This window comes from Myxine glutinosa, chromosome 6, assembly GCF_964187855.1.
Source record: "Myxine glutinosa chromosome 6, kmMyxGlut1.1, whole genome shotgun sequence".
In the NCBI taxonomy this organism is placed as follows: Eukaryota; Metazoa; Chordata; class Myxini; order Myxiniformes; family Myxinidae; genus Myxine; species Myxine glutinosa.
The window spans coordinates 152,284,338-152,312,277 of NC_136266.1; the positions used below are offsets into that span (position 1 = coordinate 152,284,338).

At 52.2% G+C, this 27,940-nt stretch overlaps 1 protein-coding gene across 1 annotated transcript in view; it reads right to left on the reverse strand.

The window, feature by feature from the left end:
* The window catches only part of LOC137428885 (uncharacterized), an 87,940-nt gene extending 75,105 nt beyond the window's left edge, over positions 1 to 12,835 (reverse strand). Inside the window, exon 1 of the mRNA XM_068118739.2 lies at positions 12,737 to 12,835. The gene's annotated coding sequence lies outside the window, so the exon portion shown is untranslated. The remainder of the gene's footprint in view (positions 1 to 12,736) is intronic.
* Between the last annotated feature and the right edge of the window lie 15,105 nt (positions 12,836 to 27,940).

The following is a 27,940-nucleotide window of genomic DNA, read 5'->3' on the forward strand; positions in this document are numbered from 1 at the left end:
AAAGCTGCGTGGTGGAGCCAAGCTGCGTGGTGGAGCCAAGCTGCATGGTGGAGTCAACGCTGCATGGTGGAGTCAAAGCTGTGTGGTGGAGTCAAAGCTGCATGGTGGAGTCAAAGCTGCGTGGTGGAGTCAAAGCTGCGTGGTGGAGTCAAAGCTGTGTGGTGGAGCCAAGCTGCGTGGTGGAGCCAAGCTGCGTGGTGGAGCCAAGCTGCGTGGTGGAGTCAAAGCTGCGTGGACGCAAAGCTCAGCTCTCGTATCTCATCTGCTCCGTGTCTCACCTCCTCTCATCTCTCCTGTCTCTCTCGTTTTTTGGGGGGCGTCCCGTGACGGGTTATATATGCCACACCCTCAAACCTTTGCGAACCTCCTCTACGGTTCTCTCCACGCCAAACCCCTTATCCTTGGTTGGTCGGCAAGGGCTGGCTCACTCCTCCCCTCTATGACGAGGTGGAGACACGCCTTTCCTCTCCGAGCTCACCTCGTGGCTAATGGAGTCAAAGGCGCTGCCCATCAGCCAAAACCGTAGTGGCGAATGCAGTTGGCAATAGCTGACAAAAGGGGGATCTATCTTATTTAATTGATGCAACGCAATGAACTAGTGGAAACGAAGCCTTATGCTGACATTTACTGAGGATATAACTACTGAGGGAACTTAAGATTGGCTACGTGTGTGCGATGGATTAACTAAGGGCGACCTTTGACCTTGATACTACAATTGGAGGGTGGTTTTTACAGGGAATATTTACAGCATACAAAAGGGGAAAATTTACATCAGATTACCCACACAATTCCAGTATCCCCAACGATATCATGCACGTTATGATCCTTTCAATGACCTGATCTAACATGTTATAATATCATGCATCATGCATGGTCTGATCCTTTCAATGACACAATCTAACATATTATTATGTCATGCACTGTCTTATAATATCATGCTCTGTCTGATCCTTTTAATGACTTGATCTAACATGTTATTATATCATGCACGGTTTTTCAATGACCTGATCCAACATGTTATAATATAATGCATGTTCTGATCCTTTCAATGACCTGATCTACCATGTAATAATATTGTTGCGAATATGGAATTTGGCCTCCATATCCGCTTGTAAATATTCCCCTATTTTCTCCGATACTCCCCAACTCTCCTTTACCCCATTCCCTAGTCCCATTGTCTGTAAACAACACCCATTAGAGCCGATCTTCCCCTTCATCCCCCCATTAAATGTCGTGCCCAGGTCCCCCGCACCACACGTAGACAATTATAGGACATCTTGCTAGTTATTCTTAATCTATGTCAGTTAAGGACTTGTTTCCATTAATTATGACTCTTCGTTGCACCAGAATGTGATTATATGGCACCTGTTAGGAAGTTTAGGACCTCCCCATACCTCTCCGCATCTCTTCCCCATGAAGAAGCGCCAACTACAACAACAACAACAAAAGAGGGGGGCGGCGCGGTGACGGCATGGGGAGTGGGCGTCCTCCTTCCGGCTCGGTTAGCCGCCATTGACCACGCGCTCCACGGGGTTACCACGAAGGGGCTCCCTGTCGGCCCCTCGTCAAGGGCGGAGCCGGTAACCCCCGCACCCAATGAGAAGCCATGGGCCGATGCCATCTGGGGCGGCGCTAACGAGCCGAGGGCGTGTCACTCCCCGCCGGATATACGCGGCCCCGCGCCGGACGTGACGTCAGATGCGCCCCCAGCTTGAGACGACAAGACGCCACCTCGAGCGCTGAGAGACCTCCTGCATCTGTTGGGCCGCGCCATCCTGTCCCTGAGCACAAGGTGCACCTTGTGCTGGCCATCAAATACCCGCTTTCCTTGTCATCAATCCCCGTGTGAGTCAGTTTTTGTCCTGTTTCTCTGTGGTCTGTCGGGAATAATATAAGGTTGTGTCTAAGTGCCCACCTTCCTATGTTTCCCTCTTGTCCCTGTAATCTAACCTTCCGCCTTAATATAACCTCCTCCGGAGGTCTTGAGAACTGAACCCCTGGTGTCGTATTGTGTCATTATAACCCAGCCGGGTGTCTTCTCTTTCCTATTGAGCCAGCATAGCGCGGCTTCGTCGACGTTCGAGTACAATCGGGTAACTTGTACGGATACGGCGGCCATCCCGCTCGGCCCACCATACCATCAAAGTCGTATCTGTAACAATTGGTGTCGGGAGTGAGATTCGAGGCCCGACCAAATTTTGGAAAAAAAAAAAAACGAATAGAGGAAAAAAAAAAATTTGGTCAAAATTTGGAGCGGCCGAAATTTGTTTTGTTTTACGAAACTCGAATTTTGCAAGTCGCGCTATGGCGGATCAAGACGGCTGGGGTCCGGTAAAGGAGAGTGAGGTAGGGTCGATCCAGGACCAAAATGAGGGACAGGAGGAGAGTGAAGCAGTGAGGGCGGCAGGGTCGCAAAATAGCGTTGTCACGCACGAGGTGGCCACGGCGTCCACGCCCGCGACCGTGGCAGCGCCCCTGGTGGATCCGAACCTTTTTATGTTGCAAATGAGGGCCCTTATGGAACAAATGGGTGAGCAATTGGGAGACCAAATTAGAGGTTTGAAAAGCAGTATGGGACAAATGGGGAACCGGATGGATGCTCAGGGTGAGCGATTAGAGGGCCAAATGGGGGTAATGAGGGACGAAGCGAGGGGTACCGTTGAGGGGTTAGACAATAATTTTAAGGGGTTAGACAATAATTTTAAGGAGTTAGACAAGAAATTTGAGGGGTTAGACAACGGGATAAAAGAAGTAAAGAATGGGTTAACGGGGGTAGAAAACAGAATGGCCGCTCAAGAGAATCAAATAGAGGGAGTGAAAAATGGGTTAGAGGGGTTAGAAAACAGTATGGAAGGCAAATTGAGGGACATGAGGGACCAAGCGGAAAGGGAAGTTAAACAAATGGAGCAGCAGATAGAGGGGGTCAGAATGGGGGTAGAAACCAAACTGGATGCTCACAGGGAGGAAATGGAGCAGATGAGGGTGGCATCTGGGCAGGAGATGCAAGTGATGGGAGAGGAGATCAGAAGAGGAGTGAGTGAGGAGGTCGGAGGAGTGCGCGAGGAGGTGAGGCACTGTAAGGAGCGCATGGAGAAAGAGGTGAGAAAGGGGACTGTAAAATTGCAAGGTGGTATAGAGGAGTTGACGCTGGGAGTAGAACAACTGACAGTGGGACAAAAGGAGTTGGGGGACCAGGTAAAGAAGAACACAGCGGTAATAGAGGGTTTAAAATCGACACAGAAGGAGATGAAAAAGGACGTAGGGGTAATTAAAAAAGAGTGTCAGACGGTACATGAGGACCTGACGAGGAAAATGGACAAGGTGGTAGAGGTAATGGAGGTTAAAGAGCGGGAGGTGCGGGAGCACATAGAAAAAAATAAAGTGGAGTTAGAGGAAGAACTTAAAGGGGCGCACGAAGAGATGAAGGAGATGAAGCAAAAATTAGAAGAAGTGGAAGAAGGGGTGAGCGAAATTAAAAAGCGACGGAGAGAGGATAAGAAAGAGATAAAAGAGGAGATAAAAGAATTGGTCCAAAGTCTGTGTTTGGATCGTGATGTGCTCATTAACCGGATGAGGGATTCGCAGGTGATGGAGGAGAAGCGAAGAGGAAGAGGACCCGGTGTAAGTGGTGACCAATATGGTCGTGCGTATGATGCGCCAGGGGATTTAAGGAGCTTGGGGGTCGAGATGGACCCGGGTGTTCGTGAAAGGCCGTTGGTGAAGTGTGCGACAGGTCTGGTGTGCGAAAGAGGAGGTGTGCGAGAAAGTCCGACTCTGGGGTGTGTGAGGAAAAAGTGCGTGCCAAGGAGTGAGTGTGCTGGCGAGAGTGAGTCGGTCGTAGCGTGTGTGCGAGGGAGCACGTGGAAGCGCGGTGTGGTGAGTGTTGCAGAGGGTGTGACGGGAGAGTGTGCGCAGGAGTGTGCGCGAGAAAGGTGTGTGACGGACAGGTGCATGAGGAAAGAGCGCGCTGTCAGAAGTAAGGAAGAGTGTCCACCTGTGGTGAGTGTTACAGAGGGTGTAACGGGAGAGTGTGCGCGAGAAAGGTGTGTGACGGACAGGTGCATGAGGAAAGAGCGCGCTGTCAGAAGTAAGGAAGAGTGTCCACCTGTGGTGAGTGTTACAGAGGGTGTAACGGGAGAGTGTGCGCGAGAAAGGTGTGTGACGGACAGGTGCATGGGGAAAGAGTGTGCTGTCAAGAGTAAGGGTGAGTGCGTTGCCAAGAATGGAGGTGAGAGTAGTGAGAGTGACATGGAGCGTGAGTTAGTTGTGACAGGGGAGCGAGGATGTACACCTGGGATGGAAGGATGCACACCTGGAATGGTAGAGCGTGAGTGGGAATGCACGCTGGAGTTGGTGGTGAGGCACGTGGTTGGGTGTGCGAATGAGGGCACACCTGTGATTGTCACAGAGGAGGTGACCGAGGAGGGGGCGCGAAGAGGTGTTTTGGTGAGGTGTGCGACCAACGAATGTGTGCCAAAGTGTTCGGTGGTCAGGTGTGTGACCAAGGCTGTGAGTGGAATGAGGGTACCTGGGTGTGTAAGGAAAGGTACGAGGAGCATGGGCACGGCTGGATGTGTGAGCAAGGAACGGGCCGCGGGATGTAAGCATGCAGGTGAAGCATCGACGTTAGACGGGGTAGAGTTTAGAACGACTTATAGCCGAGTCGGGCCCTCGGTGCGTGCCGGGCCTCGCTTTGAACGGCCGCGTCCGTGCTCCACTAGGCGGAGCGGGCGGCCCGATAGAAAGGGTCGTCATGGCGACCACTTTTTGGTGAGACGTGCCGGCAGGTCGAGATCGGGACATTGGATGGCTCCACGCCGAGGTGATGCGTGGGATCTCGGCCCGGGTAAGCCCCCGTCCCTGCACCGAGTGCCGGACGCATCCAGCCGCTGGCACAAAACAACCAGCATCCATTGCTTGGCTTTACGAAGCCGGGCTTTGGACAGGGATTGGCGCACCGAGAGGTATTAGTGAGTAGACTGGGTGATGAGGTTAGTGTTTTGGACCCAAAATTAGAGAAAAACAAAATTTGATGATTGGCAAAGGATTGGCAGTAGTGATTGGCAGATGATGGGCAGTGATTGGCAAATTTTTAATTTGTTGCAATTTGATGTGCAAAATTGGTAGTGAGAGACCCCCGATGTGGTGGGATGGCAAATCCACCATCCTTCCCATGTGGGGGGCAAATGCGCTATAGCTTATGGGGTGTATGGCAGTGAAAACTAGCCCGGGTGGGTTAGGATATGGTGTGTAGGGATCTAGCGAAGATGACATTAGGTAACGTTAAGTTTAGTTAGTGACTGATACCTGTAGTGGGGACGCAGGTAGATTAGTATGGATGATAATGACGTGGGAGCGCAATAGTTTAACGGGACGACTGGGAAGCGCAAAGTTCAGAAGGGAGTAGTTAGCTGAGATGATGCCGTGTGTGTGTGAGAATTGAACAGGTGTGATTGCACAGGTGTGCAACGGGACAGGTGTGTGGAGCAGTGTATGAGTAGTGAGTGTGTGGATCAGCGCGAATGCGCTTGGGGAGAGAAGGGTGCAGGTGGCACCAGGTGTGAGAGCACAGGTGTGCAGGTACAGGTGTGTGGAGAGAGTTGGAGTGAGTGGTACGGAGTGGTGTGCATGGTGCGAAGGTGTGGATGGGGGAAGAGTGGACCCCTTTCACGAGCACCCGGGGCGGGTAGTGTAAGTGTTAGGTAGAGGGTGCAGGTAAATTGTGGATGGATATTGGCATTTGTGGTGCGGTTGCAGAATGGTGTTGTGAATGGGTGCATTAGTGTTGTGGAAATGGCTGGGCGTGTAGCCTGTTAGTGTGTGTAGTTGGTTGGGCACTCCACCACTGTGAGGATGTCGGCCAGGTGAGGCCGCAGGTGGGCTCTGGGAGCCGGTAGAGTTGTGGATGGGGCCCGAGGATCCGGAGGACGGACCCGGGTAGCCCAGTGCCAGAGAGGGCACCGAGTGGGGAGAGTGCCAGAGGGCCTGCCCCAGTTAGTTAGGTTAGGGTAAGGAGCAGGTAAGCTCGGAGGCAACTGCAGTGGTGGAGGTGTGCAGGTGGGTAGACCCACTGGGAGAGGTACACGCCGCAGCCCAGAAATTGTGCGAGGGCACCGGGAGATGAATCGGGGGAGTGAGACCCCAAATTGAAGAGCACCACAGTTTGGCCAATGGGAATTGGTTTTTAGAACCCATAGTGTAAGAGGGCCAATGGTTTGGCCGGAGAAAGGCCCCGGGTAGTGTAAAGTTGTTAAAGTCATTTAGGAGATAGTTAGGATTGATGAACCTGTCGCACCATACGCAGCCACTTACCTGTGGTGATGATGATGACTCCACACCTGTGTTTTCTTTGTTTTGTTGCAGGAGATGAATCGCTGTGTGGATTTGTGAGACGCATCACGACGTGGATGAGACATTGGGGTGATTCCATCTCTCCCTCCCTAGGAGGGACTGATGATGAATTGGTGATGGCAAATTTTGATGTTGAGTTGGAGATGGCAAATTTTGATGAGAGTTGAAAATGGCAAATTTGATTGGTTAGGAGGGAGAGAAGACGAATTTGGTATATGGGAGGAACGGGGAAGACAGTAGGGATGTTTGTTGATTTGTAAAGTAGATGTTTATGGGTAGTGTTGTGTTTTGTGGATACAGTAAGGGGTAAGGGAGGGGCCATGTAGGTTACCTGGTGGGGGGGGGGGGCGTACGATAGGAACGTACCTGTCTCACCTGGTTCCCATGTGCCCCCAGTGTGCATTACCTTATATTGCGTGCACTTTTGCGCCCTTACCACCTTACTCACTTGTTTCTTCTTTTGTCTCCCACCTCCGAGGATCTGGCTTTGGGGTAGAGAGAGAGGAGAGAGAGGTGCTGGCTACGCAGTTGTGGGCCTGCACTTTCGCTGTTGGCTGCCTGGATCGATACACCATATGGACCGCAATGTTTGTGGCCACCCACAATGGACCGCAGCTCTTTTGCGGCCAAGCACCACCCGTGGAAGGACCTATGGGTCAACGTGGCACCTATGCCATAAAGGTGAACCACTGTTAATTAACACCACTGAAGGCCACACGAAGAGCAAGAGACACCTGCAGGGTTAGGGGTTGTCTCATTTATTTTTAATCATTGAACAATGGTGACTGCACCGATTGGTGGTGGGGTGGTGCTGTTGATGCTCGGGAAGGGTGCTCTGCACGTTATTAAAGGCCGTCGGCCACAGAGCACTCGTGGGTTGGTGTATCGATGTTGGCAAGCGCGCTCTCTCTATGCATAACATCTGCATGTGTTCCTCCAAAGACAGGTCCTGGATCGTAGTGTAGATATCAGCGTAATCTTGTAAATAATGCTCCCTACCGGCTGTATGTGTAGTTTGCGAATTCTTTCCGGATTCGGTTATCCTGTGGGTGTGTTTCTGTGAGGAGAAGGGTGCAACGTCGCAGGGGGACATATTTACTCATTTGTGAATATCTGTAAAACTGTCGCACTCAGGGTAGAGTTAATAGTAGAGGGAACTACATTGCGTGCCACACTAAAGTAGGTAAAAATTTATCGGGTCGGGACGCCCCGAGGGTAGAGAAGGGTGCAATGTTGCGAATATGGAATTTGGCCTCCATATCCGCTTGTAAATATTCCCCTATTTTCTCCGATACTCCCCAACTCTCCTTTACCCCATTCCCTAGTCCCATTGTCTGTAAACAACACCCATTAGAGCCGATCTTCCCCTTCATCCCCCCATTAAATGTCGTGCCCAGGTCCCCCGCACCACACGTAGACAATTATAGGACATCTTGCTAGTTATTCTTAATCTATGTCAGTTAAGGACTTGTTTCCATTAATTATGACTCTTCGTTGCACCAGAATGTGATTATATGGCACCTGTTAGGAAGTTTAGGACCTCCCCATACCTCTCCGCATCTCTTCCCCATGAAGAAGCGCCAACTACAACAACAACAACAAAAGAGGGGGGCGGCGCGGTGACGGCATGGGGAGTGGGCGTCCTCCTTCCGGCTCGGTTAGCCGCCATTGACCACGCGCTCCACGGGGTTACCACGAAGGGGCTCCCTGTCGGCCCCTCGTCAAGGGCGGAGCCGGTAACCCCCGCACCCAATGAGAAGCCATGGGCCGATGCCATCTGGGGCGGCGCTAACGAGCCGAGGGCGTGTCACTCCCCGCCGGATATACGCGGCCCCGCGCCGGACGTGACGTCAGATGCGCCCCCAGCTTGAGACGACAAGACGCCACCTCGAGCGCTGAGAGACCTCCTGCATCTGTTGGGCCGCGCCATCCTGTCCCTGAGCACAAGGTGCACCTTGTGCTGGCCATCAAATACCCGCTTTCCTTGTCATCAATCCCCGTGTGAGTCAGTTTTTGTCCTGTTTCTCTGTGGTCTGTCGGGAATAATATAAGGTTGTGTCTAAGTGCCCACCTTCCTATGTTTCCCTCTTGTCCCTGTAATCTAACCTTCCGCCTTAATATAACCTCCTCCGGAGGTCTTGAGAACTGAACCCCTGGTGTCGTATTGTGTCATTATAACCCAGCCGGGTGTCTTCTCTTTCCTATTGAGCCAGCATAGCGCGGCTTCGTCGACGTTCGAGTACAATCGGGTAACTTGTACGGATACGGCGGCCATCCCGCTCGGCCCACCATACCATCAAAGTCGTATCTGTAACAATATCATGCACTGTCTGATCCTTTCAATGACCTGATCTAACATGTTATAATATCATGCTCTGTCTGATCCTTTCAATGACACGATCTAACATGTTATAATATCATGCACGGTTTTTCAATGACCTGATCTCACATGTTATAATATCATACACGGTCTGATTCTTTCAATGACCTGATCTGCCATGTAATAATATCATGCACTGTCTGATCCTTTCAATGACACGATCTAACATGTTATAATATCATGCACGGTCTGATCTAACATGTTATAATATCATGCACCGTCTGATCCTTTCAATGACCTTCTTTTTTTTTTTTGTATACTGAATCGAGGCTCGTGAAAGAGCTAACATTTATTTCACAAACAAATCAACCAGACAAACAAAATATACAAAAAGAGGGAGCAGAAGACAAGATGGGGAGAGAAGGGGAAGCACACAACCACAACATTTGAGAGCAGGGAGAAGTGTGGGAGGGAGAGGGCTTGGGGGCAAGAGGCGTGGGAAGGGGGAGGGGGGGGGGGGAGAGGTATAAAACACAAGGGGACCGAAATTAGCGGGGATAGAAAAGATCAAGGTTTTGGATGGGGGAGGATAAGAGATGGTGGTGAACAGCTGTTTTAAAGACCTGGAGGGTGGAGTGGGATTGAAGAGAGTGAGGGAGTTTGTTCCAGAGGCGGGAGAAACGAGGAATGAAGGAGTGAAGGTGAGCAGAAAGTCTTGATTTTGGCAGTTTAACCATAAGAGGGTTGCAGGCAGATCTTGTGCGACCTGTAGGAATATTTGGGGGACAGAGCCCAGAGAGAGCTGGGGGGGGGCAAGGCCAGAGAGGAGTCGGTAGAAGACGGAAAGACCACCAACCTGCCTGCGGTGAGTGAGTGAAAGGCCCTCAGAGATAGCTTCATCGCGGGAGATTCCAATGATTCTGAACGCTTTGGTTTCAACAGCGTGAAGACGAGCTAGGTGTGAGGCAGGAGCACCAGACCAGAGGGGAGAGCAGTATTCCATAGAGCTGCGGATGAAAGCCTTGTATGTGGTGAGGAGCTCAGGTGTGCCAAGGAAGGACTTCGCACGACGGAGGATGCCCAGTCGGCGACTGGCTTTGGAGGCCAGAATTGAAATGTGGTTTTCCCAGGAAAGATCATGGCAAATAGTGAGACCCAAAAGCTTGAGTGACAGAACTTCTTGGAGAGGATTATTCAGAAAGTGGATGGGAGGGTTTTCCAGTCGGTCTTTTCGGAGAGACATCGTAAGAGTGTGAGATTTATCAGGATTGAAAGACATGTTCCATTTGTTTGCCCAGTCTGTGATTTTGTCCAGGTCTGCAGAGAATGAGGAGGCTGCAGACTGCCGATCTGAGGGATGAGGAATGGAGCGACAGAGAGTAGAGTCGTCAGCAAAGAGATAGAGAGGATTTTCAAGAGTCAGATCATTGCTGAAGACCAGAAAAAGCACAGGGCCCAGAACACTACCTTGGGGAACTCCAGTCTGAACAGGAGGAGGAGATGAGAGAAACCCATTCAGGGCCACACGTTGACGACGACCAGAGAGGACGTCCGCCAGCCATGCGTGGAGATTTCCATGGATACCAAAGGAGGAGCGTTTGGTGAGCAGAGCGGGGTGCCAGACCGTATCGAAGGCACGTGAAATGTCAAGGGAGACAGCTCTAATTTCATGTTTGGCATTGAGGACCTCCATCCATTGTTGAGAAAGCAGAGACAGCATGTCCAGAGTAGAGTGACCAGGTCTGAAACCAAATTGATGATCAGAGATCAAGCCATTGGAGAAGAGGAAAGATTTCATATATGAAGCAATGATGGATTCCATGACTTTGCTGATAATTGGGAGAAGGCTGATTGGTCTGTAGTTGCTAGGATCTGTTTTTGCACCTTTTTGTGCAAAGCAGTGATGTTGGCTGATTTCCAAGCAGAGACCTGATCTAAAATGTTAATCATACATGTTTTCATCCTCTCAATGACCTAATCTAACATGTTATAATATCTTGCACGTTCTGATTCTTTCAATGAGACAATCTAACATGTTTTTATATCATGCACTGTCTGATCCTTGCAATGACCTGATCTAACATGTTATATCATGCATGATCTGATCCTTTCAATGACCTGATCTAACATGTTATAATATAATGTGTGTTCTAATCCTTTCAATGACATGATCTACAACAACAACAACAACAACAACAACAACAGGCATTTTAAGGCCATTTTCCCTGCTGGAGCGGGGGTTAGCCTTGTGGGACACATGTTAATTTCCCTCAATGACCTGATCTAAAATGTTATAATATCATGCATGTTCTGATCCTTTCAACGACCTGATCCGACAGGTTATAATACCCCCTGTTTCCACGAGGCTGGTACTCATTTTGCCGACTTCAAAAGGATGACAGGCTGAGTCAACGCACCTGGTATTATTTTAACGAAGTGACCCTAAGATCTTAAGTGAGCCACATTAACCATGAAGCCAACACCAGGATTAGTTTCACAAGTGATGAAGTCGAACTCTCGGTAGCACACAAACCTCCGCCAGGATAAGCAGGTTACGTTTTGTATCCACTGATAAGGTGGATCTGGATTCGAATCTGAACATAAACCGAATCACCTCGTTCTTGTCACTTTCCCATCTCTGAGTTCCAAAAAAAAAAAAAAATCACATATAAATCCTTGTTCTAGGGCTAATATTTCGGAAATTATCACTATTTTAAAATGTGAAAACAGCCCATTTTTGGGTCTTTGTGTAACAAGGAGTTAAATGTGAAGACGAGTGGCCCAAATTCAGGTGTTTAGTGTTGCAAAGCGTCATAACTTCCTTAATACCTGAAATATGGAAATAAAACTTTCAGTGAACAAAACCCATGGGATATACATTTTGATGGCTCAATTTATACTTCATAAATCATGCAATTAACATATTGTCAATTAGCGATATCAATTACTTCAATGAATAAGTTAACTTTGTGAACTCAAAGAAAAGCATCTCCGATGCAGAACTTAGTTCATTGATAAAGTACTGAGTCTGAAGGTAGAAAGCCAATCGATGTTAATTAAATCTTGTTTAACTCGTATTTGATGATGTAAGAGCTTGCAAACCATAACCATGAAAATTTGGAACAATGGACCCCGAGTTCATATGAAATGAAGGAGTTTTGCTGATAAAACTTCAACAAGAACTTCAATTTCATGTTTCCGGACCCTTTTTTATCTATCTATAATTCCAGTAATCTCTGTCTGTACGTTTGTACGTTTGTACGTTTGTACGTCTGTACGTCTGTTTGTCTGTGACCGCTGTTTCTCGACAACCACGGGTCCGATATACTTTTAACTTGCCAGGTATATTGCTGGGGACCCGAGGATGTGCCTTTTCAAGGTTTCATATTAATCGGACAATTACTTACCGAGCTATGTCCAAAAAACGATTCAACCAATCAGAGAGCAGCGAACTATCGCGTGTGCCGAACGTGGCGGACACACTCTGCCTCGGATGGCACATTTGAGAGCGTATTCATTTATTTCACGTTTGCAAACTATGTTGGCGTTAAACTATGTTTTAAAACTAATAAAAACGAATTTGCGATTCATTCGCTTTCCTGCGCGTTTGTGCACGCGATGGCGATTTCTTTACCAAACTCCGGAAGCCGTTCGCTTTGGACCAAACCATTGCATGTAAATAGAGGGGGGTGTTCTGTGGTCGTTGCGAATGGACCAAACCATTCATGTAAATAGAGGGGGGGGATTGTCACTGTACTCGCAAGCCGTTCGCCGTTCGCTTTGGCGTTGCGAATGGACCAAACCATTTCATGTAAATAGAGGGGGGGGATATAATTTTAGATATATATATAGTACGGGCATGCCCTAGTATTCGGAAAGATAATATTGACAGATATCGATTACGGATAACCGTCCCTGCTGCACAGGCCTCGATCAGTCACCGATCGAGTGGATAAACAAGCAAATAAAATCCTCATTCATCCACGTTATAGATGCATCATTTTAATAACATACCTATGAATAACAATTAAAACTTTTAAACTTCCATTATAATGCCATACTTACGAAAAAAAGCCGTTATTATCGTGTTTTTATAACGAAGACTGCACGACGAAAAACGGACTGCAAAAAAAATTCACGAGCCGCCATTACCGGATGTGATGTGTTCTTTACCGGATGTGATTGGTTTTTTTCATTACCGGATGTGAAGAATCCCTTCAAATGATCGTTTTGCAAATCTCTTCGTGTGAAACTCCGAGTAAAAACTTACATGTTATAATAAAATAAAATGAAAAACTCCGAACAAAAACTTTGTCTCCCGCTCCCTTTATCATGTTTTATGTGTCAGTTTGACTTTTTGTGATCAATGTCATCTCTTCCACAAGCCTCGATCTTGTACTATACAAAAAAAAAATTCCATTTCCTCAGAAGAGCCGACCGGATCACGAAGAACTCCGTCACAACTAGAGTTTAAAGTTTTCAAAATCACCCGGAAGCTTTACGACGTTACTGACTTCTTCCTGTTAAAGCAGTTCATTCTTCTTCTCCCTCGGAATCACCGATGTCCACCATATGAGAAAGTAGTTGATGCCTCATTGATCAATTGGCGTCAGATAAAGAACTGAAGCCATACATCGGCCATTTTACCACTCCTATTCACCATGCATGAGAGTACACTACTCACAATAAGTTAGGGATATTGTGGGAGTGAGTTTATTATTATTTTTATAGGGGTTAGGGTTAGGGTATTGAAATCAACAATGCTAAAGCGCGGTGCTACGCGCGCTTACTTGTATAACAAGGAGGAAGCGGACAACGCGGTAGGTTTAAAGACTTTATTTAAAGAGCTCCACTATCGCACTGGAGCGCTCCGGGCTGCGCACCCGGTGTATATCCCGCGGCCACGCCTACCCCTCGGGCGTGGCCGCCGCCCACTTGGTGCGCGGAATGATGCCCTTACGCCAGTGAGCTTTCCTGTCCGCCACACGCGCCCCCCCAGAATTCCCGCGCACCTGGAGGGCCAGTTTTCGGGGCAAACGGATGACCCGGCCGAAGCGCCCTCTGGCGACCGGCGGCGTCCGGGGTGCAGGGATGCCAGCTGGGATGCCTCCGGCTGCACCCGGGATGGGTGCAGGACCGGGGGGCGGCGTGCCGGCGGGCCTGGGCGGTGCCGGGGGTCCGCCCGCAGGGGGGCGGCCCGACGTGGGGGCCGAGCCACCGGCGGTGGGTGGTCCACGTCGAGGTGGGCCGGCTTGAGGCGATCCACCGAGACGCGGTCGGGAGTACCGCCGATGTCTAAGGTGAAATGTTTCACCCCGGTCTCCAGCACGCGGAAAGGCCCGTCGTACGGGGGCCGCAGTGGTGTCCGGTGGGCGTCGTGCCGGACGAAGACGTACTCCGCGGTGCAAAGCTCCGGGGCGACGTGCGTAGGCGGGTGCCCGTGGTGCGCCGTCGGCACCGGGGCGAACCTCCGGTATGTCTCCTGCAGCGCGGAGCGCTCCTGCGCCGTGGGGTTGGTGCCGTGCGACCATGGTGCCGTGGGGTCGGGGAGGAACTCGCCCGGCACCCGCAGCGGTTGTCCGAAGACCAACTCCGCCGCGGATGCGCGCAGGTCGTCCTTGGGCGCCGTCCGGAGGCCCAGCAGGACCCAGGGGAGCCTGTCGACCCAGCCGCCGTCGAGGAGGGTGGCCCGGAGCGCGGCCTTCAACGAGCGGTAGAACCACTCGCACAGGCCGTTGGCCTGGGGGTGGTAGGCCGTGGTCCGGTGCAGCTGGACCCCGAGCCCCCGCGCGACCGCCCCCCAGAGCTCCAAGGTGAACTGGGGGCCGCGTTCGGACGAGATGTCTGAGGGGGCGCCGAACCGGGTGACCCAGGTGGTGATGAACGCCTGCGCGACGTCCGCCGCCGTCGTCGCCGCCAAAGGCATGGCCTCCGGCCACCGGGTGGTGCGGTCCACCATTGTCAGGACATGGGTGAAACCCCACGAGGGGGGCAGAGGTCCCACCAGGTCCACGTGTACGTGGTCGAACCTTCGTCCGGCACCGTGAACGGGGCCAATGGGGCCTGGGTGTGCCTGTGCACCTTCACGCGCTGGCAAGCGAGGCACGTCCTGGTCCAGCCGCGGACGGCCTTCCGGAGGCCCTGCCACACAAATTTGTTGGCGACCAACCTCTGGGAGGCCTTCATGCCCAGGTGGGACAGGCCGTGGATGGCATCAAAAACCTGGCGCTGCCAGCCCGCAGGCACGATGGGGCGAGGCCGCCCGAGGGAGACGTCGCACAAGAGGGCCGCGCCGTCGAACGGCACCTCGGTGATGCGGAGGCCCGTGACAGCGGTCCGCAAGGCCTGGACGCTGGGGTCGGTGGCCTGGTCCGCCGCCATCCAGGCATAGTCGATGCCAAGGTGGACTGCGTGGGCGACAGACCGGGAAAGGCAATCCGCCACCGGGTTGTCCTTCCCCACGACGTGCCGGATGTCCGTTGTATATTCGGACATGGCCGAGAGGTGATGCTGCTGCCGGGCAGACCACGGCTCGGCGACCTTGCCCATCGCGAAGACCAGTGGCTTGTGGTCGACGAAGGCCGTGAATGCATGGCCCTCGAGCAGATGGCGGAAGTGCCTGACCGCCAGGTGAAGCCCGAGCAACTCGCGGTCGAAGGTACTATAGCGGCGTTCGGGCGGGCGAAGCTGCCGGCTGAAGAACGCCAGCGGTTGCCAAGCACCACGCACCCATTGCTCGTGCACCGCGCCCACTGCGTAGTCTGAGGCGTCGGTGGTGAGGGCGATCGGTGCATCTGGCGCCGGGTGCGCGAGCATGGTGGCGTTAGCCAAGTCGAGCTTCGCGCCCGTGAACGCCGCGTCCATCTGCTCGGTCCAGGTAACGTCACCTTTGCCCGGCTTCCCCCGGAGGGCCTGGTGCAGGGGGCGCAAGAGCTGGGCGATGCGGGGCAGGAACCGATGGGAAAAGTTTACCATGCCCAGGAACTCCTGGAGCCCCTGGATCATGCAGGGGCGCGGAAACCCCTTCACCGCCTCCACCTTGGCCGGTAGGGGGACGGCCCCATGCCTGGTGACGCGGTGCCCCAAAAAGTCGATGTCGGTGACGCCGAACCAGCACTTGGCGGGGTTCACGATGAGGCCATGCTGGCACAGACGTTCGAAAAGCGTGTGGAGGGGGTGTAGGTGCTCTTCGCGGGACGCGCTGGCGACGAGGATGTCGTCCAGGTACACATAGACGAAATCCAAGTCGCGCAAGATGCTGTCCATTAGTCGCTGGAACGCCTGAGCCACATTTTTCAAACCGAAGGGCATCCAAAGAAATTTGGAAAGACCGAATGGCGTGATGACCGCCGTCTTCAGGATGTCCTCCGGCCTGACGGGGACCTGATGGTAGTCGCGTATGAGGTCCACCTTCGAAAAGAAGGACATGCCCGCCAACCGGGTGGAGAAGTCCTGGATGTGGGGGACGGGGTAGCGGTCGGGGGTGGTGGCGTCGTTGAGGCGCCGGTAGTCCCCGCACGGTCGCCATCCCCCGCCGGGCTTGGGCACGATGTGGAGCGGCGACACCCAAGCATTCTCGGAGCGCCGCACGATGCCGAGCCGCTCCAGCGTAGTGAACTTCGCTTTAGCTACCGCGAGCTTCGTCGGCTCGAGGCAGCATGCCCGGGCGTAGACCGGTGGCCCGGCGGTGGGGATGTGGTGTTCCACCCCATGCTTGACAGCCCCCGCCGAGAAGGTGGGCCGCGTAAGGGCCAGGAAGCTGGCGAGGAGGCGGGTGAAGTCGTCCGCTGCTGGAAGCGTACAAACTAACCTCGCCGGGACCGTACCGCTCAGCAAGCCGCTTGGCGAGCCGCTCGGTGAGCCGCTCAATGAACCGCTCAACGAGCTGCTCAGCACGCAAGCAAGTGAGCTGAACGTTTCAGCCTGGACGAGACGTCTGTTCTTCACATCTTCCAACAACCCGTGTGCACAGAGGAAGTCCGCACCGAGCAGTGCCATGGGGACACTTGCGATTACGAATGTCCACACGAAGTGTTGCCTTCCGAACCGCAGGGAGAGGCAGCGCTTCCCGAATGTGCGTATGGGTGTTCCGTTCGCGGCAAGCAACGAGGTGCCCCAGCCCGCGGTGTGCTTGTCGGACCTAGAGGCAGGGATAAAGCTCACCTGTGCCCCCGTGTCGCATAGGAAACGGCGCCCGGACAAGGTGTCCGTTATAAAAAGAAGGCTGCCGGAATGGCCGACGCTCAGGGCCGCTACCGAGCACCGGCTTTGTAGTTTCCTGACTTGCCGAAGGAGCACGGCGGGCAACAATTCCTTGCCTTGTGGCCAAACCTGGCGTGGAAATGGCACCAGGTTTGCGGCGAAGGTGGAGGCCGCGGTTTTCGCGGTGGTGGTGGGCGTGGCGTGGTGTGGCGGCGGCCATGCGGCATGCATCAGCCTCGGGATCCACGAGGTGTGCTGCATCAGCATCAGGGTCAGCCTCGGGATGCGCGACGGCCGCGCCAAAACTCGCCTGCGTGTCCAAAGCCGCAAAGAACTTGTCGGCCTCTGGAGCGAGAGCTCGGGGTTCCGTCGTCACGGAACCGGCCAACGCGAGGCGGACTCGTGCCGGCAGCTGGCGTCGAAATAACGCCCGGAATAGAGCGTTCGGGGTTTCGTCGCCCATCAGCGACAGCATATGGTCCATGCGGACCAACGGTCGCGTGTCGCCGAGCTCGGGGAGGTCCAGGAGGCGGTCGGCCTGTGCGTCCACCGTGAGGCCGAACGTGGCGAGGAGGAGACGCTTGATCACCTCGTACCTGCCGTCGGCCGGTGGGTTCCTCAGGACCGACACGACGCGGGTGGCCGTGCCGGGCCCGAGGGAGGCGACCACATGGCAGTACATGGTCTTGTCAACCGTGATGCCTCGAAGTCGGAACGGGGCTTCTGCCTGCAGGAACCATACTTCAGCTTGCGCCTCCCAGAACTCGGGGAGTTTAATCGTAACTGCGTTGTTTGCCATTGCGATGGCGTATTCGGTCGGTCAGCGACGGCTGATCCAACGTCGGAGGGTCACCAATAAAGTGCGGTGCTATGCGCGCTTACTTATATAACAAGGAGGAAGCGGACAACGCGGTAGGTTTAAAGAGTCTTTATTTCAAGAGCTCCACTGTAGCACTGGAGCGCTCCGGGCTGCGCGCCCGGTGTATATCCCACGGCCACGCCTACCCCTCGGGCGTGGCTGCCGCCCACTTGGTGCACGGATTGATGCCCTCACACCAGTGAGCTTTCGCGTCTGGTATATCCACAAAACCGAAATTCTGGTATATCCACTTGCCTGCACGAACAGCACAGTTTTATTTTTGTTTTCTCCTTTATGACACGAGGAGGAGGAAAGTCTATCAGAATGATGGGTGCACAAAAATAAACACAACACAGAGGATTACAATAAATAGTTGTGGATTTTGTAAGATGGATTATTTGCAATAAATAATAAACAGTCCAAGAAATGAGACCTTCCCTGGGGAGGATTAGAGGTTATGACAGAAAATAGTCTAAACATTGCATGTTGAATTGAGAGCAATGTTACAATTGTGGGAGCTGTGCTCGCACGATAAAAAGCGGACAAAATGAACGACGCCAGGAATGAAGTTTCACTGAGCTATTTATTTTCAGCTCACTCCAAAGAACTCAAAAGCACTGAATCAGCCCATCGAACGGGCGGAAATTTATAGGTAAAGCTCAACACACAAAAGCCACGCGTCTCAGGCGGGCGTGGTATGCAAATAGGTAAGCCAGGTGTTCGCCCGGGAAAGGCAAGTCTGGACACGCCCGGGCGAGTCCGGACAAGTGACCGCTCGCCGGTTGCGTCATCGGCCGGTGCAAGGTAATTGTGTCATGCTTCCGGTAACCGCTACATGCGCCCCCCCCCCCCCCCAGAATAAACATGCACCGAGAGAGTCAGTTTGAGGGGGGTCTTGATGACCCGGTCGCAACGACCGCTGGCGATTCGTGTGGTGGTGGTAGGTGGCGTGGTGGTGGATGGTCGGGCGGGGGGCTTGGTTGACAGGGGACGGCCCCGTCGTGGAGGAAGGGCCAACCGTGGAGGTTGGTCGAGGTCCAAATGGGCCGGCTTGAGGCGGTCCATGGAGATGCGGTCCAGCTTGCCGCCAATGTCGATTACTGAACGACTTGTCGTCCCTCTTCAGGACCCGGAATGGTCCATCGTACGGCGGCCGGGGCGGTCCCCGGTGTGCGTCGTGCCGGATAAAAACGTACTCCGCAGTGCAAAGTGCCGGGGGACGTGGGGTTGGGGGCAGCCGTGGTGGGACGTGGGCACGGGGGCAAATCTCCTGGCGGCCTCCTGGAGGACCAAGCGTTGGTGAGCCGTGGACCAGGGGCTGGTGGCGTCAGGGATGAATTCGCCCGGCACGCGCAGTGGCTGGCCGTCGACCAGCTCGGCGGTGGAAGCCTGGAGGTCCTCTTTAGGGGCCGTTCGGAGGCCCAATAGGACCCACGGGAGCCTGTCGGCCCAAACGTCGTCCTGGAGGCTGGCCCTGAGAGCGGCCTTCATCGAGCGGTGGAACCGCTTGCACAAGCCGTTGGCTTGGGGGTGGTAGGCCGTGGTGCGGTGTAGCTTGACCCCCAAGGCCTGAGCGACCGTGCCCCAAAGCTCGGAGGCGAATTGCGGGCCTCTGTCAGAGGAGATGTCCGAGGGTGCGCCGAAACGGGCAATCCAGGTGCCAATGAAGGCCTGCGCCACATAGGTGGATGTCGTTGATGCCAGGGGGATGGCATCCATCCACCTGGTGGTCCTGTCCACCATCGTGAGGAGGTGGGTGAAGCCCCGCGAGGAGGGCAGGGGTCCCCCCAGGTCCACATTGACGTGGTCGAAGCACCGCGCGGGCATGTCGAATGGTGCCAACAGGGCCTGGGTGTGCCGGTGGACCTTCGCGCGTTGGCAGGCGACACAGGCGTTGGCCCAGTCGCGGATGTCCTTACGGAGCCCGTGCCAGACGAACTTTTCTGCCACGAGCTTCTGTGATGCTTTCCGGCCCGGGTGGGAAAGGCCGTGGAGGGTGTCAAAAATGTGCCGCTGCCATCCGGTGGGCACGATGGGGCGAGGTTGGCCCAGGGAAACGTCGCACAGGAGAACCGTGCTTGTGTCCTCGAAGGGGACGTCGGCCAACCCCAGGCCTGTGTCCGCTGTCCGGAGGGCTTGCACCATGGGGTCGGCGGTCTGGTCGGCCGCCATGCGGCCTAAGTCCACACCCAGGTGGACGGCGTTCGCGCCGGACTGGGAGAGGCAATCGGCCACAGCGTTGTCCTTGCCCGCGACGTGCCGGATGTCCGTCGTAAATTCGGACACGGCGGAGAGGTGGCACTGCTGGCGGGCCGACCATGGCTCCGTAACCTTGGCCATGGTGAAGACCAGGGGTTTGTGGTCCACAAACGCCGTGACGGGCGGCCCTCCAAAAGATGGCGGAAGTGGCGAACAGCCAGATAAAGGCCGAGGAGCTCGCGGTCGAAAGCGCTACACTTGCGCTCATTAGGGTGAAGCTGCCGGCTGAAGAAGGCCAGCAGTTGCCAAGCCCCGTTCACCCACTGTTCATGCATGGCGCCCACCGCGTAGCCGGAAGCGTCCGTGGTGAGGGCGATGGGTGCGTCGAGCGCCGGGTGCGCCAGCATGGTCGTGTTGGCTAGGGCCAGTTTAGCACCCCTGAATGCTGCGTCCATCTCTGTGGTCCAGGCGACGTCGTGCTTGCCCGTCTTGCCCCGGAGGGCTTCGTACAGGGAGCGCATGAGTTGGGCGGCACGAGGCACGAACCGGTGGTAGAAATTTACCATCCCCAAAAATTCCTGCAAGGCCTTGATGGAGCGGGGGTGCGGGAAACTTGTGACTGCCTCCACCTTGGTAGGCAGCGGGACGGCCCCACGCTTCGTGATGCGGTGCCCCAGGAAGTCGACGGCCGTTACGCCAAACTAGCATTTCGCCGGGTTGATGATGAGGCAGTGCTGGCCGAGGCGCTCAAAAAGCATGCGCAGGTGGATGAGGTGCTCCACCCAGGAAGTGCTGGCGACGAGAATGTCGTCCAGGTAAACGAAAAGGAAGGTGAAGTTACGCAGCACATTGGGAATCAGCCACTGGAAGGCCTGGGCCGCATTCTTAAGGCCGAACAGCATGCAAAGGAACTTGAAGAGGCCAAAAGGTGTAATTACCGCCGTCTTCGGCACGTCGGCCGGCCGGACGGGTACTTGGTGGTAGCCCCGAATGAGGTCGACCTTGGAAAAGATCACCCGCCCCGCCAAACGGGCGGAAAAGTCCTGTATGTGTGGTATCGGGTACCGGTCGGGGGTGGTGGTGTCGTTGAGGCGGCGGTAATCGCCGCATGGTCGCCATCCGCCACCCGGTTTGGGCACGATGTGCAGGGGCGAGGCCCACGCGCTATTCGAGCGCCGCACAATGCCCAATCACTCCAGCACGTCGAATTCTGCCTTCGCCATGGCGGGTTTGGCCGGGTCGAGGCGGCGAGCCCTGGCGTAGACTGGTGGACCTGTGGTCGGGGATGTGGTGTTCGATGCCGTGCTTGATGGCGACGGCCGAAAACGTCAGCTGCGTGAGGGCGGGAAACTCGGCGAGTAGGCGGGTGAAATCGTCCACGGCCGGGAGCGCGCAGGCTAGCTTGGTTGGTGCGGAGCCGCTCAATGAGCAAGCGAGCGAGCTGAAAGTCTCCGCGATGATGAGCTGACGCCGTTTGACGTCGACCAAAAGCCCATGCGCGCAAAGAAAATCTGCACCCAGCAAGGCCATGGGCACATTCACCGTGATGAAGTCCCACCTGATGCGCTGGCCCCCGAAGCAGAATGCGATGCTGCGCAAACTGAAGGTGCGGATGGAGGAGCCGTTTGCGGTGACCAAGGCGGGGCCGCACAGCGCGGCCTGTTTATCCTGCACTGAGGCAGGTATCACACTCAGCTGAGTGCCGGTGTCGCACAAAAAACGCCGCCCGGACGCTGTGTCCGTGATAAACAGAAGGCTGCCTGAATGGCCGACGCTCATGGCAGGCAGCGAGCGCCGGCCTGGTCATTTCCCGACCTGCCAAAAGTGCATGGTGGGCGGCACGTTCTGGCCTTCTGCCCGAACCTGGCGTGGTAATAGCACATGGTCCGCTCTGGTGGAGGCTCCGGTGGTCGCGTCGGGTTCGGTCGACGGGGCGTCGCGGCGGCCACTGCCGCCAGTGGCGCTAACTCGGCCGGTCATGGCGCGGGCATTGCCTGGGTCGGCCCAGGGTTCCAGGCGGCCGCTTCGACGTGTCGCCTGGCCGAGAAAAATTTATCGGCCTCCTTGGCCAGGGCGCGAGGGTCCATGATGGGCGAATTAGCCAAAGCTAATCGGACCTGCCCGGGTAGCTGCCGGAGGAACAGCTTGCGGAAGAGGAAATCTGGGCTGTGGTCACCGAGTAGAGCAAGCATGTGGTCCATGCGTTCGGATGGACGGGCCTCACCCAGCGTCCCTGAGGTCGAGTAGTTGTCACGCGCGTTCGGTGTCCGTAAGTCCAAACGCACTGAGGAGTAGGCCTTTGAGCGCGCCGTATTTGTCGGCGTTCAGCGGGTTCTGTAGGAAGCTCAGTACCTGGGCCACGGTGGAGGCGTTGAGCACGGAGACCACATGGTGGTAGCGCGTCGAGTCCTCCGTGATGTTCCGCAGGGCGAAGAGAGAATCCGCTTGGGCAAACCAGATGGCCGCGTGCGATTCCCAAAAGCCCGGGAGCTGCAAAGCTACAGATGACTCTATCGCCATGTTCTTGAAAAGGGGTCACCAATTGTGGGAGCTGTGCTCGCATGATAAAAACCGGACAAAATGAACGACGCCAGGAATGAAGTTTCACTGAGCTATTTATTTTCAGCTCACTCCAAAGAACTCAAAAGCACTGAATCAGCCCATCGAACGGGTGGCAATTTATAGGTAAAGCTCAACACACAAAAGCCACGCCTCTCAGGCGGGGTGTGGTATGCAAATAGGTAAGCCAAGTGTTCGCCCGGGAAAGGCAAGTCTGGACACGCCCGGGCGAGTCCGGACAAGTGACCGCTCGCCGGTTGCGTCATCGGCCGGTGCAAGGTAATTGTGTCATGCTTCCGGGAACCGCTACACAATGTTACTTGATCAGCTTGTAATTATATCCAAGTTTGTGGAGAGTTAAGAGGCTGCTTTTTGCCAGAACTGTCGATCTGAGGGTTTAGATGTGGAGTAGCAGAGGGTGAAGTCATCAGCAAAAAGATAAAGATTTTCCAGAGAGTCAGAAAGATCATTGATTAAGATAAGAACGAGAAAAACACTCTTCAACGTCATGACGTCGAACAATATGCCTCCACCCACATTATTACATCATCATAATACTTGCACCAAGTTTCATTTTACCTGTCATGATTTTACCATCACATTTTTACCTGGCATGACCTTTGCCCTTTGACCTTAATCTTTACATAATTATACATATCTGTACCAAGTTTGAATTATATCGCTTTAGCCGTTGTCAAGTTATGGACCGATTACACTTTAACCTTTGACCTCTTGACCCCAAAATCTAATCAGTTCATCTTTCCATCATCGTGCATACCTGTACCAAGTTTGAATTGGATTGCTTCAGCCGTTCTGAAGTCATAGCGAAAACCTATCACGGACGGATGGACGGCCAACCTGAACACATTAAGCCTCCATCAACATCATCGGTGGAGGCATAACAAGCACAGGGCCCAGAACACTGCCTTGAGGAACTCCAGCTTGGCCAGGAAGAGGAGATAAGAGAATTCCAATTAGAGCCACACGTTGACTATGACAGGAGAAAATCTGTGAGCCATGCGTGGCGATGTCCATGGCTACCATAAGAGGAGAGTTTGGTGAGCAGGATGGAGTGCCAGACCATATCGAAGACTCGAGATTTGTCAAGGAGACGGCTTTGATTTCCTCTCTGGTGTTGAAGACATCCATCCATTGTTGAGACAGACGAAGGAGCATGTCCAGAGTAGAGTGGCCTGGTCTGAATTCATATTGATGATCTGAGAGTAGTGTATATATGTTGCTTCTGGGACACTCTCATTTTCCCATTGACTTACATGTTAATTTTCCTCTTAACCTCATTGCCCATTAACACCTCTATTTCTCCCACCCTAATCTTTATGAACCTTTTGTCTATAGTACCTATCCTTAATGTTGTTCATTAGACCACTCAAACACGACAAATATTTGTTTTCCCTTATAGACCTATAATCCTTCTTCTACATATCATCTGGCAGATTATCTTTGACCCACTCAAACATCGACCCATTCACTTACATGTTAATTTTCCTCTCACCTCTTTACGAACCTTTTAGCCTTTTGACACCTATCCTTAATGTTGTTCATTAGACCACTCAAACAATGATCCCCCCTTGGTCTTATGGTACTCTTACTTTCAATGATCCTGAGTAGACCACTCAAACATTGATCCTACAAATATTTGTTTATGCGTGGGAAATAATTTAATTCTCTTGCCACTCTCTTCACCATCTAATATATTAACAAAGTATATGTTTGAGTTTGGTTCTTTATCAAGATATTTTAACTGAGATAAAATAAAATGATAAACCTCCCTCAATGTTCTTGTCTGAGCACCTCCTGTGCCACACACTTTTTGGTAGGCTATGCCCACTTTTTACTAAGCTCCGCCCACTTTTTGTTAAGCCCCGCCCACTTTTTGTTAAGCTTCGCCCACTTTTTTGTTAAGCCACGCCCACTTTTGGTATGTCCACTCCCTTTTTGGTAAGTCCCGCCCACTTTTGGCAAGCCCCGCCCCCACTTCTTGCTAAGCCCCACCCACTTTATAAACTCTGTCATTGTATCATTTTTAGTTAAGACATTACATCATTTTCAGGGAATTTCCATCACATCATTTCCAGTGAAGACATGCCCAGGGAATTTCCACAGGAAATGACACACCCAGTCCTTCTTATAAAAGGCACCGACCACACAGGCTTTTTCAAACACTCTTTCTGCTTCACTTGAGAATGGACTACTATGCCGAAATTGAATGGGATAATTTTGGTATCCCTTGGAGTCCTACTACCTGTGTAGCGCTCAACCTTCAGATTGATGAACTGGACTCGAACCTCTTGTCGATGGAGGAAATTGTATCTGAGCTACGAAATGAAAATTCTACTTTTAACACAACTTGGGATAAAGTTCTTTTTTTGTTTGAAGATCTTTTGAACAACCAAGACCCACAGAACGAGTTCTACCTTGATGACCCAGCCAAAGAGTTATACCTTGGAGATCCACAAAATCGTGAAAAAGAGTTCTACCATGATGATACTTATTGTGAGTTATCAAAACAAAACCCACTGAATGAGTTCTACCTTGATGACCCAGCCAAAGAGTTATACCTTGGAGACTCACTAAATTTGGGAAAAACAAATTATGAGGTCTGCCTAGATGGTTCTAACTGTGGAGCCTACCTTGGAGACTCACTAAATTTGGGAAAAACAAATTATGAGGTCTGCCTAGATGGTTCTAACTGTGGAGCCTACCTTGGAGACTCACTAAATTTGGGAAAAACAAATTATGAGGTCTGCCTAGATGGTTCTAACTGTGGAGCCTACCTTGGAGACTCACTAAATTTGGGAAAAACAAATTATGAGGTCTGCCTAGATGGTTCTAACTGTGGAGCCTACCTTGGAGACTCACTAAATTTGGGAAAAACAAATTATGAGGTCTGCCTAGATGGTTCTAACTGTGGAGCCTACCTTGGAGACTCACTAAATTTGGGAAAAACAAATTATGAGGTCTGCCTAAATGGTTCTAACTGTGGAGCCTACCTTGGAGACTCACTAAATTTCATAAAATTAGGAAAAGAGTTTTACCTTGGAGACTTTGAAAACTGGTTTCGTTTTGGAGACTCTGAATGGGGGTTTTGTTTTGATAACTCGGAATGTGATACCTATCTTGGAGACTCAACAGGAATGTGGTTATACCTTGGGAACTTGGAAAGTTGGTTTTATTTTGGAGACTCTACCTGTGGGGTCCATCTTGGAGACTCTTTGGATTCTAAAGCAATGAACAATGTTCTTTGTTTAATGATGCTTGATTTAAGCAATATCAACACAGTTCGAGGAAGAAAATGCTGGAAAATTCTTTCTTCCCATTTCTACTTCTTCAAACTTGAAAGCCTTGAAAGACAGAATTGGTAGAAGAGGAAAAAAAATAAATGAAATACGTATTTTAAAAAAGAAGAAAAAAAAGAAATACGTATTTTTAAAAAAGAAGAAAAAAAAGATTATGTTAGGGTTAGGGTGGGATTTTGAATGTGAGGGTTAGGGTTGGGGTTGGGTTAGGGATGGGGTTGGGTTAGGGATGGGGTTGGGTTGGGGATGGGGATGGGTTAGGGATGGGTTGGGTTAGGGATGGGGTTGGTGTAGGCATGGGTTGGGTTAGGGATGGGGTTGGGTTAGGGATGGGGTTGGGTTAGGGTTGGGATTTTGAATGTGAGGGTTAGGGTTGGGGTTGGGTTAGGGATGGGGTTGGGTTAGGGATGGGGTTGGGTTGGGGATGGGGTTGGGTTAGGGATGGGTTGGGTTAGGGATGGGGTTGGTGTAGGCATGGGTTGGGTTAGGGATGGGGTTGGGTTAGGGATGGGGTTGGGTTAGGGATGGGATTGGGTTAGGGATGGGGTTGGGTTAGGGATGGGGTTGGGTTAGGGATGGGGTTGGGTTAGGGATGGGGTTGGGTTGGGGATGGGGTTGGGTTAGGGATGGGTTGGGTTAGGGATGGGGTTGGGTTAGGGATAGGGTTGGGTTAGGGATGGGGTTGGGTTAGGGATGGGGTTGGGTTGGGGATGGGGTTGGGTTAGGGATGGGGTTGGGTTAGGGATGGGTTGGGTTAGGGAAGGGGTTGGGTTAGGGATGTGTTTGGGTTAGGGATGGGGTTGGGTTAGGGATGGGGTTGGGTTAGGGTTTGTATATTATTATGACTCACTCACACATACACACACACAAAAGTTAAGCCCCAACTGAAAAGTTGAGGGATTCTGTGTTTGGGGTTCACAGATTTAAAAACGTATCTCCATTATACAAATACAAAAGTTAAGCCCCAACTGAAAAGTTGAGGGATTCTGTGTTTGGGGTTCACAGATTTAAAAACGTATCCCCATTATACACACACAAAAGTTAAGCCCCAACTGAAAAGTTGAGGGATTCTGTGTTTGGGGTTCACAGATTTAAAAACGTATCCCCATTATACACACACAAAAGTTAAGCCCCAACTGAAAAGTTGAGGGATTCTGTGTTTGGGGTTCACAGATTTAAAAACGTATCCCCATTATACACACACAAAAGTTAAGCCCCAACTAAAAAGTTGTGGGATTCTGTGTTTGGGGTTCACAGATTTAAAAACGTATCCCCATTACATTTTATTTATTTATTTATTATTTTCAAGGGTATTATCTGCATACTTGTGTTTTTTGTAATTCTTGCGAGTAAAATGAACCCAAGATTTCTTCTCCATTTAAATCATATAATTTGTAGGTCCAAGGGACTGTATCCATTACATCAATGATTTTAAATAATTCATTCGTCCATTTTTGTGTATTTGCGACCGTTTGCCCTTCACGTGACTCGTGGTGGTCCCTCTCGGCTCTCCCCCCGTTGGTATTTTTGTGCACATAAGATTGTTCACGGTTCTGTTTAAATATTATTTAAATATGTATAACCTTTCCCCTTCAGTGTTTTACTCAGTGGTATTTTACAACACGCTGTTTTTCTTCCTATTTAAAAGGCTTTTCTCAATTTCCTCTCCAACTCATTCCACCTCAAAAAAAAGAAATTCAATATCTTATACGTCTCCCTCACTACATGGTCTAAATTCACATTCATTCCATCCCTCCTCCATCATTCTGAACCGGATTGCTAACTTGAAAATCACAACAAACCCAATTTGTTTTCAATGTTCGTCTTTCATTAATCATCCACTTTCTAAACTCCCCTCTTGCCCCTCCCATCCAAATGCCTCCCCTTGCACCTACACTCCTAAACTCCCCCCCTACCCCTCCACTCCTGAACTCCCCCCTTGCCCTTCCACTCCTGAACTCCCCCCTTGCCCTTCCCCTCCTAAACTCCCCCCTCACTCCTCCCCTTCAAAACTCCCCCCCAACCCCTCCCATTCAAATCTCCCCCCATACCATTCCTCTCCAATTCTCCCTCCTCCCCCCTCCTCCTCAAAGCTGCCTCCTCCCCACTTCGTCTCCCTTCTATCTCATACCT